Below are 17,547 nucleotides of genomic sequence, written 5' to 3'. Positions count from 1 at the left end.
ACTACCTGGTGTGACGGCAATTGTACACTGCTATGGCTGTGATAATGGCAAGGATTTTGTTTGCTTTTTTTTTGGGGGGGGGGGGGAAGGCTTAGAGGAACCCACTGCTGAGCAACCCTGGATCTGGAGTCTGATGTTAGCTGATGAAGATTTCTAAATGACATCTGGAACATTTAAGGCTTTCTGAACTTAAAGTGTGATTCTCTCATACTTTTCGGACTAGAACCGTACAGGACAAACTATAGAGGAAGAGCGATATTATGTCTATAATTATTTAATAATAGCAATAATGCTTATTTTTTTAGCCACGTCCTGCCTGTCCTTCCTTCTGTCCTATCTTTTTTTTTCCCCACAGCTCTTCCTTTTTTTCAGAAACCTATCTGAGGAGAAAAATGCTGTGATGCACGCTACATTCAGGTAAACAGAGGTCATCTTGTCGTCAGTGTTGAATGAGGCAAGTAAACATCCCCCTGGTTGACTGTCAGTGACTTGCTGAATTCAGTAAATGAGGGAGTGCAGTATATGTAGCGCTTTACCTTAAAACTTGGTGCATATTTTAGCGAAACAGCTGAATGTGTATCGTTTATCAAAATGATCACCAGTGTAAAAAATGATGGTGTCTTTATGCAGGATAGCCTCACTGGTTGTGCCACTGCTCTTCCTGAGGGTTCTGCTCCTACCATTACCCCAGCATTGCCAGGTATCCATTTGTGCTCCTGGACCGAGTGGGACAGCTGGACAAAGTGCTTTCTCCAGGGGTCAATGAACTTGGATGAACTTGAACCAGGACCCCTTTTTTTTTTCTCCCCAGTCCAAAGTGCTTTTCACTCACCTCAGGGCTTCCACTCAATGTTGTTTAAGCCTGCCACAGGGATGGCATGTGGTTAGTTTTCCCCGAAGTAGAAGCATGAGTTGTTTCTGCTGGCTCAGCATGTATATTACTATTTGCACACGTGAGCAGATGGGGCAAATCTGTGGAGAAAGTTTGTCTAGTCAGATTTTACCATCACTGTGTTTCTAAATTGTCCACTTCTTCTCACCATTCCGCAAATGAACTTACTTCAGTTGCAGGAAAGAAATTAATGTAAGATTTTACACCGTAAGTAAAAGTAATTATTTTTTCCCCCCTCAGGAATACTGGGAGTTTCCTTTCACAGTTGGATGATTCGGGTCTACTCAAATATTTTCATTTTTCTTTTCTTTTGTTTTTCCCCAATCTTATCTGGAGCAAAAATTGGATGTCTGTGTTGTATTCACACATGATGAGAGAGGTTTTTCTGTTGAGTGCTGTCGTTGATAAAAACTACCCAAGCATATACACTTACCAACTAATGGAAATATGAGCACACAAAAAAAGTACCGGTAAGTATACCCAGCCATGCAGTTGTGAAATGAAAATGTATCAAATTGTGACGCAAGCACCCATTATATTATAGCTAGTTTTTGCAAGAGAAAGTTGATAATCTATGTAGACATAACCTTATAGAAGGGGAGCAAACTAGTGAAAATCTGGCTGATGGTAGGCAAAGATTGTGGACACATGAACATTTTAATTGTGGGATGTCATCATATATGATGTGCAATGTATTCTGTTGCTTTCCAAAGTGGCTGCCTCTGTTATGTGCCTATGATGTTTCTTGCGTTCCATGCATGATTTTTTTTTCCTTCAAATGGACTTTTGAAGTTTCTTGGAGGGTTTGCCCAAAGAATACTGATGTGTTCTGTCCTTCCAGGTTTGCAATACTATGATGTCTTGGCTACATTGTGGCAGAGTCGTGAAGAAACAGCTATCTTTGGGTCCAGATGTTTTGGTGTTCCCCATTTTTTGGTGCCATCTTCAACTGAGGGAATGGTGAATCAACATGATGTGCTTTCTGTATTGCGAGTGCTGTGCTAGTATTTCTCTGCACCAAAGTTGCTCTTGGCACAGCTTATCTATGCATTCTCTATACTAGTAGTGCAACTGCTGGATGAATAGGGATGTTCTGAAACATCTTTTACTGCTCTTGCAACATGTTTTAGACAGGAAGGGAATTTTGCAATATACTGAAGCAATCAACATATCTTTACTGCACTGTGAGATCTCTCTAGGACTGAAGAGTAGAAACAGCATCTGGAAAAAAGGAGGTGATGGGAAAGGTCTGAGGAGAGGGAAGTTTTTGAGTCATTGTCACCATCGCGTGACAGAGGTAACTTGCTCTTTGTGTGAGGAGGAAGCTACATAAGTGAGGTATGTGAGACTTACTGCAGGGCTGGACACTAACGGTGGCCGGGGCCACCAAAAACGCACGTCGGGCCACAAAAAATTTCAGAAATGAAGAATTTGGTGGCCTGATTGGGCCACCAAAAAAGGTCCCACCAAAAATAAAAGTTAGTGTGGAGCCCTGCTTACTGTAATGTGTAGGAATTACCTGGATGTTGTTATTGGAGGGTTGAGGTAAATGGAGGTCTGTAGATCAAACTGAGATGTGCAATAATCAAAGCTGGAGATTTTGTATACTCTTGCAGTACACAAGTAATGCATAGGTGAGAGTGCGTAAGCGGAGATGCAGCATACACGAGGGTATTTGCGATGGTGAAATATGCACAATATGCACGAGTGCATGTTGTACTACATTGTGAACACTGGAGAGTAAGCTGCATCTCCACAAAAATGTCACAAACTTAAACCTGTGCATTATTATATAAAATCAGTCCAAAATTAACAGCATTTTTCAAATAGCTTTATGGGTCAATACCAGTCAGCATCATGTAGAACATGCTCAAAAGCCAATATGTCCAAAGATGTTCGTTCCAAACTGTTATGCACTTGATAAGCACTGTATACAGTATGCATACATACATGCACAAGGGGCAGGCAGGCGGCACAAGCTGGGGGGGGGGGGGGGGGGGGGGGAGGGAGGAGGAAACTGCTTTAATTGCAAATTACATCTCAAGACATCACTAGTAAAAAGAAAGAAAGAAAAAAGAAAAAAAAGATAAATACATGTTACAAATGTAGATACTTAAATCTGAACAGGTTAATCAATTAGTTTGCACTTTGCAGATAAGATGGATAATATGGCAATGATCTAGGTGTGATGAGACTTGCATTGATATGGAGGAAAGACTCTGGGGAAGTCAATCAGATTTGTAGAACATATATTTATCTGATTTCAAATACCACTGCAATACAAGCAGAGAAAAACATGCCCCCTAGGAGACTTATTCTGAATAAAAGCAGGAACACTAGGGCGGGGGAATTATTGCTAATGCTTGTGAAATAGAATCTAAGATAATTTTAATCATTTAAAAATCAATTGAATAATGCCCTATTAGTGCTTAAATGTGGCAGTTATGGCACATTTTTTATTTTTTTTTGTGAAAGATTGTTGTCTCAGTTTGCTCAAATTCTGCCATTTGTTGATATTGGTTGTACTGCTTTCGTTTGCAACACTTTCCCTTCTATTATCCATTTTCCTCATCTACTTTACCTTTCTAAAATTGTTGTATACAAGAATTATAATGATACTGATGAAGATTATTATTATCATATTCTCATCGTTACCATTATTATCGTCTTTAATAGAATATGTAGATTATACAAGGGAATATACTTTGGTGGTCAGGCCTATCTACAAACTTGTGTATGTAGCGACAGTGGTGGGAGGCTCAACCACATAGCGTGGTCCCCCATGTGGGTTAGAAAGAGTGCCCTCTATTGTTCAACATTTGTTACATTCATCTTCCTTTTCTTGTGCAGTCCTGCCTCCAGTGGTCTTTGTCTTCATGCATTGTATATTGGTACAACTTGATAGCTCATGATTTTTGTTGATGGTGTCGTGCATTGACACCTTCTATGAAGTTTTGTTGATATATATTTCCATTTTTAAGTCTGTTTTAAGCAGATTATCAAAGGTACCTGTTGTACAGTGTGCACACTCATACACATACAGCAGAGCACATGAATCATACTGCATAATCCATCAAATTGAGAAGTTGATCATGAATGAAAGTGTGACAGCGTGTGTGTCACCGTGGCAACCTGTAATTCTTGGAAGCCATGTCACGTTTACTCATAGACTTTGTCACTAATTAAGCTTCTTGTCCTTTGCAGCATACACTACAATAAAGTCATCAACATGATTACTTTGCAGTGTTCATTTTCTGCCTTGAGTTGCCATGGGTACATGATCATTTGCAGGCCATTGTGAAATATATTATTCCTGCTTGTCCCAGTTTGGCAGCCGACAAGGGCCTTATATTGCTAAGACTAATGGGCAAGTGCCCACTCACATTATACTTGCCTGACAGTGAATTTTAATTTTCTTAGTGAAGTGGGCATGTCATTTTAATGAAGTGATTTCTGGATGAAATAATAGTGATATATAGTGTTGTTGACAAAGAAAATAAAGATTTCATTCATCTCTGGTCTTAAAGAAATATACAAAGTATTGTGTGATTACATTGTGAAATCATTCCATATCATGTATCTCAACTTTTTCATATAATTTATTCATTATTTTTCTTTATTTTGTTTTGTGTTGGTTTTTATATTTTTATTTAGTTTCATGTTGTTTCTTTAGATATTTTCTTGTAGATATTGTTGCGCTACCAAATGTTGATAAGGATAGGGAAAGGTATCTCCACAAGTGATTAGACTTTTCTATGAATTACAAATGTGGACTTCCTAAAGATACTCACGGGGCATGTTCATACATTATTTAAGACTTGTTAAAAGACTTGTATGTATGGACGGCTCCAGTTTTATATTTTTATTCTTCTCTGTGTATTGCTCGAGTTAGCCTGCTGTGTGAGTGAATACATTTTTTTTTTCTTTCTGGTAGTTTTGACTTACCTAAAAATGAAATATAAAGATAATAATGTCATGATAATGAAAAGGTCTTGTACCGACACATTATCCAAAACAGTTGTGATTTGTCAATGGACAAATGCAGAGGGTAATTGGTCTTTGATTACAGAAGCAACAATGTTTCATTTGTGAAATATTTCCTTGACCGTCAAGCGACTCCCAGATTCCAGGCTATTTGGGCTGTGTCCAGCGAGGGACGAGTTCTACCTGGTCGTGTGTGAACAGTGCGGGCAGGTGGTTAAACCGCAGGCGCTGCAGAGGCATATAGGTGAGTACACCAAACCCATGGGCCTTCAGCAGGGAAACTTTTTGGCATCAAGGATGGTGCAGTTGTCATGGCTTAGAGACCCAGTAGTATTGGGATACCACAGAGTGGGAAGGCTGGCCTGGTTTCGATTTATTTTTGAATCCCGGTAACAAATAGGCCCGAATTCACGAAGGTGGTACAAATGAAACCATGGTTTGAACCATGGACAAAAACCATGGAGCGCCAAGTGTCGCATGGAATATTTCGTTTCGAAATCAGTCATTTCATCGATGAAATGATAATTTTGTAACGAAATGACAACATTTTGTAACTAAATGAATATTTCGTCCACGAAATGATAAATTCGTTAAAGGGGGTATCTCACTGAGCGGCGAACGTTTGCGAACGTAGCGAATTTGGGATTTCGCCAGGGTTCGTAAACGGTTGCAAAAGGTTCGTTAACAGTCGCAAGAAAGTTCGCAAACGGTTTTTATTGCCGCAAACAGTTTTTCTTGTCGCAAAGAAATTTTGAACATGTTCAAAATTTCTTTGCGAACCTTTGCGAATTTGTATTTTCGCTAACAGTTGCAGACATTCGCAAAACACTCGTAAGAATTCGCAAACGGTCGTAATACGGTGTCGCTAACATTTTTATTTGATTCGCCACTGCTAGCGAACAAGTAACCATATGATTCCTATACAAAAGCTTCTGAAACAGACAAGGTTCCACTCTAAGAAAGTTCTTGAAGTTCTTGACATCTCCATCATGTAATTGCTTCAAAAGCTTTTCATATTGACCAAAGTCTGTCCTCTGCAACAACCACTCTCTGACCCAAACAGTCTTTCTTTTCTTCTTCCTTTCTTGTTTTTCTTTATTTTCTTTCTCTTATGCTGCACAATAGCTGTAGCAGCAGCCTGACAAAGCAGCTCTTCAAGGATAGCAACACGTTGAGCCTCTTCTTGGCAGAAATTTATTTCCATATACTGGAAATCCATCTTGAACGGTTGTCAAAAGAGATCTGAATTCAGTGGAAGGTTTTACGTTCGTTTTATGGGTCTGGCATGACTATACATAATCGCCTGGTACTTTTCTAGGTCCAAGAACATTCGCAAATTGTCGCAAAGGATTTGCAAACAGTTACTAATATTTGCAAAACTGTCGCTAACATTTGCTAACATTCGCTAATAGTCGCCACCTGTGTTTCGCAAACACTTTCGCAAACATTCGCTGAAGTGTTGCTAATTGTCGCTAAACATTGCTAAAAGTCGCTAACTGTCGCTAATGGCAGAGGCGAACCTTGACTTTTGGCAAACGTTCGTCAGAAAAGTTGGCGAATCTCAAATTCGCTACATTCGCAAACGTTCGCCGCTCAGTGAGATACCAGCTTAACGAAACGGTCATTTGTGACAGTGCACCTCAAAACGAACATAAAGTCGCACACACTGGTTTTGCGTGAGGACTGAAAATAAGTGAAATAGGTCAACCTGGCCGAATTTGACTTTTTCATATTTTCTGAAAGAGCGGGTCTTCATTTACATTATGCTAAAATTTGGTATCATAAAACGGGCAGGAAAGTGTGTTTTTTTAGCAGTTTATCTCGAACATTTTTGGTAGAATAGTGTGATTAGGTGTGTCTTTAGAATCCCTTTTTCATTTCTGAAAAACCTTGTCCACACTCTTCACTTTAAACTCTAATAACTTTTGAAAGGATAGTGCTACTGCTTTGAAAGTTGGCACTAATTATGGACAGAATGTCTCAATGAGGCATGCTTAATTTCACTTTAATCTGATAATTCCTTGATTGTTGTTACCCTGGTGGTTTACTTCCTGTTTTTTGTCCCATTTACCGCACAGCCAGCACGGTTTGGTAAAGATTAAGCGCTTGAATAGACACTGTACTTCAGAGCCTCTTTTCTCAGTTCACACTTTTCCTGAGTTCGTGCTTTCTTTCCAATATTTAGATAGGTTAGGAGAGTCCGTTTGATTTGAGTTATACATCATTTTAAAGCTTAAAGTCTGGTCTTTCAGAATATGGTCTTAACTAAAAAATTATGTCTGGCGACTTTTTGTTTGTTTTGAGGTGCAGGGTCACATTTTGTCGACGAAATGACCAATTTCGTAACGAAATATTCCGTGCGACACTTGGCGCTCCATGGTTTTTGTCCATGGTTTAAACTATGGTTTCATTTGTACCACCTTTGTGAATTCGGGCCATAGTGTCTAGTTTTATCACTGATATCTACGTAAGTACACACACAGCCGAAGAATCTTGACTGGAGTCAACCATCTCTGATGAGCTTACGCTTTGATGCTCATATTCGCTGACCAATGCTATTTGAGGTTTTCAAATGTACTCCGGTGAGCAACGAATGAATCGAGCCACCCATGAATCCCCATGCTTCCAGGGCCCTGTGTCATAAAGCCGTTTGTTTGTAAAGTAACAAACAACTTACGAGCGACTGGTGATCAATTCTGATGTGCTATACTTATCAGAATTTCGATAATTCAACACAAGAACTGATCACTAGTCGCTCGTAAGTTGTTTGTAACTTTACGAACAGCTTTATGAAACAGGGCCCAGGTCTTTAATCGGGATGACTTGGGAGCAAGACCATTGTCCACATTTAAGAGAGGCCGGAAGTTGAGTCATCTGTATACTACACGAAGTTTGGTGAATGGGCCTATACATCACGCTATAATTGTGCACACTTTTGCATGACCAACAGCTACACCACTATAAAGTGGTGAAAATAATGCGCCTTGGGAATATTGCCTTAGTGTCCCATTATGGCACATTAATTTTAATCCAAGTCCCAATTAAACTGTAGGAACTGTACAGTGATGGGAGGGAGAGTTGGCACTAAAGATCTGCAATGGTAGTGACAGGCCTTCAATTCACTACAACTAATGGTAACAGAGAGAACTGATCATGTGCCAACTCAAACTTGTTAAGATACTTGAGGTGCAGTAAAACATTATCCATACACAAGTTTAAAAAAAAACCACTAAAAGATGAGAATAACACTAGTGATTGTTATTCCATATAACTGGCCTCATGTGTACATGGTATATTTCAATATCTTATGTTTTTAATTTTGCATTTGACTTGTATTTGCAAAGCTAACAACTTTAAACACTTTACTTACCATTATATTACACACAAATGTGTCAAATATCATTTCCAAAGTGGGAAATCACTGCCTTTGTCCCCCCAAATGGATAAGAATAATTTTTCATTCCATCACTGTGGTTGTTAATCACAGATTCGGCCATTCATGACATTATCCCATGAGGCCCAGTGCGAAATATATGGGTAATGTGTCCCATAGGAGATATGAATGAGTGCATTTCACAGTCAGAATGGAACAAAATAATTTTGCTTACTTACAATTCATACAAATATCATTAATCTGTAACAAGATTGAGGATAGATAACTATTAAAATGATTCATTTGTAATTAGTGATATTGTGAGCGGGGGAAAAACAAATGTTGAGGAACCTTGTGATTAATGTGAAATACTGGGAATAGAAAACATATACCTGTAGGTGCCCGATCTTACTGCCCTCTTCACCCTACTCAGTGAGGAGCATGACCCATTAGCGTTGTTATTGTTATTACGATTATTGTTGTGATGTTGATGGTGATGATGATGTTTGTGTTGATGATGATAATGATCAAGTATTAGTCTCAGTTTCATCATTTTGTTTTTATTTCCTGTCATTTCTGTATTGTTCATTGCTTCGTTGTCATCATTGTTAGATAATCATGATTATCGCTGTTATTATTTTCAATGGGACCACAGTGTTGCTATGATTCGTTTTAATGCTCCACATGCATGCATTTTTATCTGGCACGCCGTCTGCATGACGTGATTCCCGCAAATTGAAAAAGTGATCTGAATTTCAATACTGGAGTGGAGAAACGGGTGAGACTGATGCTGATCTTCATGTGAATCTGATGGATGGATACTGATGTGAATTCAGTTTATATCCAGTACTGTTACATAGCGGCAGTCACATACTGGAGTTACTGGTTTTTGCATCTTATTGCAAAAATCAGTCTTATTTGCCACTACTCACACAGAGCAAACCCCCCCCCCCCCAAAAAAAAACAAAAACAAAACATAAACACACACACACACACTCACACACACACACACACACACACACACCACACACACACACAAATCACATGGCTGCAAATGAGTCGCTGTGAATATCCAGACTGCGCAGACCAAGCTGGATGAATTTTAGCATTGCGAAGCGTATCGCCAGAGATACGAAAGTTTTATGCTTTGTCTCCATACTATTAATGGTTTTTCTGTCGTGTTGCGAAAATCTATTTTCAAAAACTTTTATTTTCAGATGTGTGTAGATGGGACTAGTTTCTAGGTCTCGAAAGATCTAATACAAAGGAGATGCGTCAACAAGTATGTTGGGGCCTCCATTTATATGAAGGCTGTCAAAACTGTCCAGGATTCAGGTTATTTGTCTTCTTACCTAGTGTTTGTCTTTGCATTTGCAATCTGTTTACCCGAGGGGATGTAGATTAAGTGATTAGAATTTGCATTTAAAAATTTGTTCAAGGTCAGAGACAATTGATAAAATTTGATGTTTCTTGGCAGATGCTGGATGGCTATTTGCGTCAAGATTTGTGTAGAAGCTGCCAAGAATTTGATAGAAGTGAAGGGGAATTAGAATAATGCTTCTTAAAGAGGGTCTCGTCAGTGAAATGGTGGAACATTCTGTTGGTACAGATTTTGTGGTGAAGAATATTATGAAAGAAAAAGGTCTTTGGAATTTAACTATGAAGTGCTGGATCTGAAAAGGGCCAAGTGTTAGATCTGAAAAGGGTCAATTTTCCCCAGGAGTAGTTTATATTAGGTGTAGTTCTAATAATGCTGTTCTCCCAATGTCTTTTGGCAGGGAGTGTCACATTTATCTCCTGCAAGTATTGAATAATTCATTAAATGTTTCTTTTTTTTGCCAGAATAGTTTTGCAAGAGTGTTGGTGTCATATCTATATATCAGTAATTCTTTCTAATTCTTAACCAAGTTTTCACCAGTTTGAACATGCTAGGCATGTCTTAAGTTTTTACAAAGTGTGATGTCTGCCATAACAGCCACATAGAAAAAGGCAACAACTTCAGGGATATTATGAAATAGATATCTTTGTCCTGTGGCATAGTACTCTACTAGAGCTTGTACGGTTGTGCATAGGTTCAAGCATTAGTGGATATAGCAATAGTGTGACTTGTTATGACATTACTCCTAATTGGCATTTTAAATACAAGGAGTGAACATGTTCAGACCCATTTTTTTGAAAGGTAGCAAGCAAGGATGCTCCATAAGGAGTGTGCACGTTGTACGAGGCTGTAGACACACGATACATTCAATGCCTGCGGGGTAGTAATTATAACCTATCATCACGACAGCATGATTCCTGATTGTGATATTTGGAAAATTGTCTGTCTCAACCCTTTCCACCATTATTTCCTAAACCCCACCACAGAAATGATAAAAGAGACAGCATTTTGATAAATATGGTTTTGCCATTTATGTTTGCCACTCGGGGGCAATCGAGCTTGTAGGAGATATGGCATGTAAACATTATTGCTCATTTCAAAACGCCATATAGCAACTTGCCTTCTTGTAGACTGAAAAGTTTTGAATTTGAATTTGAATTTGAAAAATATAGCTTAGGCTTCTAGATATGGAGTATTGATGACAATAAACTTTCTGTTGTTGAAGACATTTATTGCAGTTCCTGTTTTCTGTCAAATCACCTGTATTTTGTAGTTTCTCGACTTTGATATAAAATCTGCAAATTGATCAAGATACCATGGTGACAGGTCACTCAAGTTATTTTAAGCATAACAGGAAGACATATCATAACTACTTATAATTGCTATTACAATGATTATGATAGTCATGACAGTTATGTTAATAATCATTATCACTTTTACTGCTGTTATCATCATTGGTACTTGTATCATCAGACCGTGTAATCATATCTGTTATTAATATTCTTCCGCTGCTGCTACCACTTCTGCTCAATTTTCTTGAGATTCTTGTTTGTCCACGAAGTTTGTGATTCATGATGTTCAGAGGGCATTACATTTATTTGGGTAATACATGTATGCCTGGTTTTGGACCATCGGCGCGCGTGCAGGCACATCCCAAATGCCACTCCTCCGCAGGGTTCCCTCCATTTAGCACCCTCTCCATCAAATGTCAAGACAGTAAGTGTGCCATGAAACGGCGCAGATTGCTGTAAACAGATTGGCGCAATAACTCCTCAAAAGGTCACAGACTGGCAGCGCTTTGTGACATCACATAGCTTTATACTTCGAATATGATCAGGAGGGACAAAGAAAAAAAATCCAAATTGAATTGTCTCTTCGCATCTGGCAGGTGATCATTTGCACTTTTGATGCAAAATCTATCCCCGGAGTGGACATTTCATCATGCGTTATGAAGAAATGATGTCGCTTGTCTGTACCTAGATTTTTTAGTGTTAAGTGCTCGTGAAAAAAAAAAAAGACTGTGGCATTCCTGAAACAAACATGATTTGTATTTAAACTGACCTGTACGTATACAGGGGTACTTTGTTACATTGAGGACCTAAAGGCCATGCTGATCACAGGTTTTATTTTTCACTATGTCAGGGTACAGAAAGAAAGAAATATATTGAATTGGGACCTGCAAAATCATCCTGCTATAATAGCGTTGTGTCAAATCCGACTTCTTTGTAATGAGACTGCACGGCAATAAAGCAACAAAATGCAATGTGATGACGATGTGATATTGTAACGTCGTACAATATTCCGAGATGAGAAGGAGGACCCCTTGTCAAATGCAAATTGTGACATTTCCAGACAGACTGGTCATTCTTTACATTTTAAAGTGAGCAAGAGCCTGCAAAATGCATTCATAAATCTTTGAGAGTAGAATATCCAACATTAACCCATTAGTAACTGAACCACCCAAAACTGCCCTCTAAATTACCTTCTAAAATGCCCAAAACTGCCAGTCTGCTCTTTTATAGCTTTATGCTTTACTATTTTTATTCTTTTCATATAGAATATATATAATTACATAATTTGAAAGAGGTTAAAGGTCGACTGATGTATGTCGCTATTATTTCTGTGACACATAAGTCTCTCGGTAAAGTCTTTATAGGCTTTCAAATAAACATGACTTGTGATAGACAAAAATAAACATACATTGATCTATTTTGCATAATTTAGAAAGTTGTTGAAATGAGATTAGTATTGCTTTATCTTTCAGGGAACAATAAGCCATTGTATGTACGGAATCTTCAGTTGCTAAAGCTTATAAGGAGCTTGATGAATCGGAACTCAAGAGCCTTTGTTTGTTTTTTTTTTTTTTAAATGCCTATAACACTACACACGATATCAACATCTACTTTTGTGCACAGACTGACCAAGAAAGAGAATCATGATTCCTTTTAATGTCCATGAAATGTTTGACTGTCTCTGCCTCTAAAAGATGCATAAAAACTTGATGATGATTGAAAACAATCTTGAGGAGAATCATTTAGAATAGGCCAAGCCCCTAGGCTACCAAGTATATGAATCTGAAAGGGAAATGCTAGACCAGGTAAAAAATAAGTCTGAAAAGAAAGGATAACATTTTGCAAGCACAACAGTGAAAATGTAATCAAAATCGTATTAAAAGTAAGAAAGTTATAAAATTTTCAATATTTGCTTATTTGTGCAAAACAGTTCTCAAAGAGTTGATGTGAATATGCCATTGTATGAGCTGATGATATTATCATATCACAGATTTCCATTTGATATTGTGTGAAAAAAAATTATGAAAATTCAATTCTTATGCTATAAAAGTATAAAACATAATGTTATTCCTATGTGAATATTTGCAAAATAATGATCAATCAGATATAAATGCATTAAGATTTGAGACTGGGGCATAATTTGTTCTTGATAAAAAAAAAAATAAATAAAAAGGAATTTTCAAGATTTTATGTGCAAACTATATGACAGATTTTGAGGTGATATAAACATCAACTCACTGTAATTTGCATATATTGACTGCCTTCTTAAGAATTGCTTTGTTCAAATTAGTGACACTTAACAATTTCATAACTTTTCTAAACTTTATCCGATTTTAATCACATTTTCACTCTTATGCCTGTAAAATTGTACTTTCTTTTCAGACTAACTTTTAACTGGCCCAGATTTCCCCTTTAAGCATAAATGTCCATCTGGTGTATTGCAAAGATCGTTTCTGACAACCACAAAGCTTGCTTGAGGCTTGCCTGACATAGCCACAACTAATGCATGCAAACTGTAAGACCAGTATTGAAATGCATAGAGTGTGCATGTGCAGATGGATGGAATCACTTGTCGGTAGGTCCAAGGAACAGAAATTTCCACTGGTTTTGAATGCTCCAGGCAACTGGCCTGTTGTTTCATACTCTGTGTTATAAAGCAACAGACGTGCCGTCCGATACCAAAGAATGAAAATTGTTGGGAGTGCTGAGCCGTTGCCATCAATAATCAGTGAAAGACAGGAGGTGTTTTCTTCAAATGCTCTTTGAACGTATTTGATCTTTAACTGAGAATTAAAGGAATGTAGCATTGTTTAATGTTTGTATTATTTTCCTTAGTCTGCAAGTATCTTCAGCTTTAATATTGAAGGAGGCAGACTTGAGAGGTAGAGGAAGAAGAAGAAGAAGAAGAAGAAGAAGAAGAAGAAGAAGAAGAAGAAGAAGAAGAAGAAGAAGAAGAAGAAGTAGAAGTAGTAGAGTAGTAGTAGTAGTGGGGGCGGTGTTTGACTCTACAATGTCTGAGCTGATTGATACATTTATAAGGTGAATAATCAAAACATGATATGGGATATGGGTATATTATATTATTGAATACACTACATTAAGTGTGCATGTCATTACAAATTGATTGTGACAGCTTGCTCAACGGACAACTTTTATCCAGATGCGAATGAATCGGTGGTGTATCATACACATATATCTACCTGGCATTAGACTTTGACTGTTCACACGTTTTGCCCAAAGTGGGCTTAGGAAGAATATATGAAAAGGGGGGAGATGGGGAGAGGATGCTGTAACTGACCCTTTCATACAGAGAGTAGTTTGATTAGCATCAGTGTCTCATACTGTATCATCCCATGCATGTCCTGTGTGGGGGATTATTCTACTGCAGGATTTGTATTGCCCTGTGTGTGTGTGTGGATTATTCCGTTGCAGGATTTATATTGCCCTGTTCTTCCTCTCAAGGGGGAGTGATAATTCTCTGTCTGTCATGCCCTCGTATATCATTTTTTTCCCCCTCTGCCCTGAAGAGACAGGCCCTTCTCCCGCTGCATTTAGAAGCAGCTAGCGCCCCCTGAACACTGGGCGGAGAGAGTGTGTCATCTGAAAGCCGAAACAAAAGCAAAGCCCAGTTTCATTGATACTCAAGACACAGATATATTATATCTAGATGCCCAGAAAAAACAAAAACAAAACAAAACAGCAACTGATTGACAATTGCCTTACATTGACATTGAATTGAATGAGAAGAAACGAAGAACAATATTTCTGCATAGACTTGTTGTCCAGTACTAGTTCATCGTCCACTGTGAATTGATCTTGTATTTAGTATATTTTCTGCAATGGTAGCTTGTAACATGTTTCAAAGGGAATTGGATGGGATGTCTACCTCCAGAGAGAGAGAGAGAGAGAGGGAGATATCAAATTGGAGCTACAGATGGATGAGTCAAAACTTTGAATGATATCAGGCAAAAATCAAGGCAATACATTTTATAGTACCTGTATCGGGATGTTAGTAGCTTGTGATGGCATTGGACAGACCCTTGAGATTCTCTCTATTAAAAAGATGACAGAAAGTCTGGCATTACTACTCAATTTTTGCAGGAAATCTCATTTGTTTGGGTGCACTTGCACACACCAACAAATACACACTCACAAATGTCTTTTTCTTGAATTCATACTCAGTCAACTTGTTGTTGTTTTTTGAAGGATGTGAAATGATGCATTATTCATAATGTGTCTTCTAGAAAGTAAGGAAAGCAAAAATCACTTTTAATACTTCAAGAGAATGTTAAATTCTGATGCGCCTTATGCAAAACAGTGTAGGAACACTATCAAAACATCAGCCATGTTATCACGGCCACTGTCATAATATGTCTGTATGATTGTCACCTTATTTGACCTACTTAATTCATTCTGCTTCTTTTTTTTTTCTTTTTTTTTTGGTCTGATTAAAAATATTTATCTTTTGTCTTTCCAGTTTCAGTTGATCTGTTGTTCAGTTACTGAATTTGCTGGAGACAAATTTTCTTAAAGGTGTATTCAACTTTTCTGCTGCATTCATCAGTTTCAAAGTCTTTTTTGATCATTCAAGATGAGGATGATCAGGATGATGATGATATCAGCAGAAATGAGAAAAGAAACAATTTTGTTCTCCCCCCACCCAAAAAAAGAAAAAAAGAAAGAAAGAAAGTGAAACAAAAAGAGTAGAATTCAATAAGTTCCCTGTTGGATCTTTAAAAGACCTTTGCCATGATGTGCTTCCTGCTGCTCAGGGTAGAAATGAGCACACTTTTATCATTTTGATATGTGGGCATATCATGGAAATGTCTTTCAGTGTAGCACAGAAATTCGGAAAGATGGAAGGCAATGCAACAGTCCCTCTCTTTGTATATTCTAGGTGAGAGCAATATATGTATAATGGGGAAACATTGTTTTCCTAGCAAGGCAAGTTTTCCTCACTTCACTGGTTAGGGCTGGAATTTAGGCATCAATATGGGTCTGTAGCTCTTTTTCAATGTTTGTGAATTATCTATTCAGTACCAGTCCAGAATTATGCTGGTTTTATTTTTTTAATAGATTAAATTAGGAATGAGTAACTTCATCTGCGGAAGTGAATGCATTTGTGTCTTTCGTGCAATAAAAAAAAAAAATGCTTGTGCTCTTGCCAACTCTTGTGTAGTAAGAATGTGGAATGCATGTAGTGTCGTCTGCCATCATTATCAGTGAATGCTGGATTGTGATGTCTGGCCACCTACGGAGTATGATCACACTTGGCAGGCGTACAGGCTTTAATAAAAATCAAAGCTTTAATAAGAATTACAGCCAAGTTTCGTAAGGCCCCATTATCAATGTAGGGAAACTATTAAAAGTGGGGGTGGGGGATTCTTTGCCTACTTGTCACAGTCAGAAGAAGAATAACGTGTAGACATCAAATAGGATGTATGGAGATCAGATTTTACAATGAAACTCGATATTGAACAATAAGCTCCTCTAATGACTAGACCCAAATACATGTTGTTTTCATGAGACTATTTTTTACAACCATGGTTATTTGATTTGTATTTTTTTGCCTGTCTGAACAATCCAGGTTATAAATAGAAATTTTTATGATTTATCAATTAAAACATAATTTGGGCAATCTCAATATAACATTGCTGTATAACCAAGTCTGTACAAGGCTGTCCATTTCATTTCTGGTTGAAAATATCAATTGCTTCACTATATGATGGAAACATTTCACAGTATAGTGATAAAATTTTTGTAGGCTATGAGAGAAAATTTGTGACTGGAGGAAAGTAAGTTAAAATGTATTTTTTTTTTCAGCTGATGATGATTAGATACTAGAGCCCTGCAGTTTACACATGCATCTGATGCTTAGAATAACCTGTTATGGCATAATATACAAATATCAATGGTCTTAATCAGGTCCTAATTAAACAAAAAATAATTTAGAAATATTGACGCAGAGACTCAAAGAAGGAAATGATTTCTACCTATTCTCTGCATCATTTTGTTGGATCTGCTGTATATCAACAATTAATAAACACATGCAGTTGTAATACAGTATGTCTCACTGTTCGATTCAGAATTGCTGATCATTGTTTAATTCTTTATTAATCACGATATTAAGCTGAGTGAATATATTGTTCCTAAAAGTCAATTGTCTTTTGTCAAGTGTAATTGTCTTTTGCATACATCACAACACTACCACAACCACTAACAACAGTAAAAACAACCTACCTTCTGGATTGATACTGAGGTTTTCACTGTAGGAATTGCTCGAAACAACCCTGTCATAGTACTGTATACTACCTCACTTCAGTTGTATACATGTATGTGATGCTCGATATGAACTCTAATGTTGCCCAATGAGTTTAGGGTAACATTGTGACCAAACATTAGGATTGATCAGTATCAGAAAGCAAATAAAATTTGTGAGTGTCTTGAGTTTGCGACTGCTGCAAACATTGCAGTTTGAGCTGGCAGCGCTGGACTATGGTGATGCATTCACAACCATTACAGGTTCAATCAAAATGACATGTGTTTTGCCACGAGACCGATATCAAGATTTGTGTGCACCAAGTGATACACGCTTAGTCACCCAGTGCAGTGTGATGAGGGAGGCCGG

The 17,547-nt window shown here is 37.8% G+C and overlaps 1 pseudogene; it reads left to right on the top strand.

Annotated features, from left to right (window-relative positions):
• Positions 1-17,547, top strand: part of LOC139731128 (uncharacterized) — a 75,003-nt pseudogene that overhangs the window by 2,576 nt on the left and 54,880 nt on the right.

Source organism: Diadema antillarum, unplaced genomic scaffold, assembly GCF_040938485.1.
Source record: "Diadema antillarum isolate AM-2024a unplaced genomic scaffold, OU_Dant_1.0 seq00000358_RagTag, whole genome shotgun sequence".
Taxonomy (NCBI): domain Eukaryota; kingdom Metazoa; phylum Echinodermata; class Echinoidea; order Diadematoida; family Diadematidae; genus Diadema; species Diadema antillarum.
Note: the sequence above shows the minus strand (reverse complement) of the source record. Positions and strands in the feature narration are given on the sequence as shown.